Source organism: Pundamilia nyererei, unplaced genomic scaffold (genome assembly GCF_000239375.1).
Source record: "Pundamilia nyererei isolate P.nyererei 1_Seehausen unplaced genomic scaffold, PunNye1.0 scaffold00163, whole genome shotgun sequence".
Classification (NCBI taxonomy): domain Eukaryota; kingdom Metazoa; phylum Chordata; class Actinopteri; order Cichliformes; family Cichlidae; genus Pundamilia; species Pundamilia nyererei.
Genome location: NW_005187564.1, coordinates 339,208 through 339,846, shown reverse-complemented (window position 1 = coordinate 339,846; position 639 = coordinate 339,208).

Genomic DNA, 639 nt, shown 5'->3' with positions numbered 1-639 from the left:
TTTGCATTACTAGAGCATAGACATTTTTTTCTTATTGAGGGTTTTTTTGAAACACACGGTGATAACAATGCACTACACTGAACCGTTAACATGTTAGGTACTGATTTGTTTACTCAACAGTAGTTTTTAGAACAAGTAATAAATTGTATTTAAAAGGTTTCTGAGACAATCTTTGGTACACACGCTGTATTTGTTACCCCGGTTTCAGACTTACAGTGATGCTGAAGGGTAATTATCTTTTCCCCAAAGACTGACAGTTTGGGATTTGAGTATTTGATTGTGAATATTTGATATTGTGATATCAACATATTCACCAAATTAATGCTAGGATTCATTTAATAAATCGCAAAGGCACTTTGCTGTTGGTACCTTGTGTGAAAGTGAGCACAATGTGACAAAAAAAGTCTGTACATTTTTTTTTTTTTATAATAAGTCAGTTTATTAATGCAGATTTTTTTTTTTTTTTTGACTTAAAAAAGTAACACAAACATTCATTCTTTGCAATGATTGTGTTTGGGCTACTTGTAGGGCTGTGCCATATGACCAAAATCTCATATCCCAATATAAGACATCTATCGTCCGATAACGATATAAATCACAAAAATGTAACATTTTCTGTAAATTCTGTGAATCTCGGGC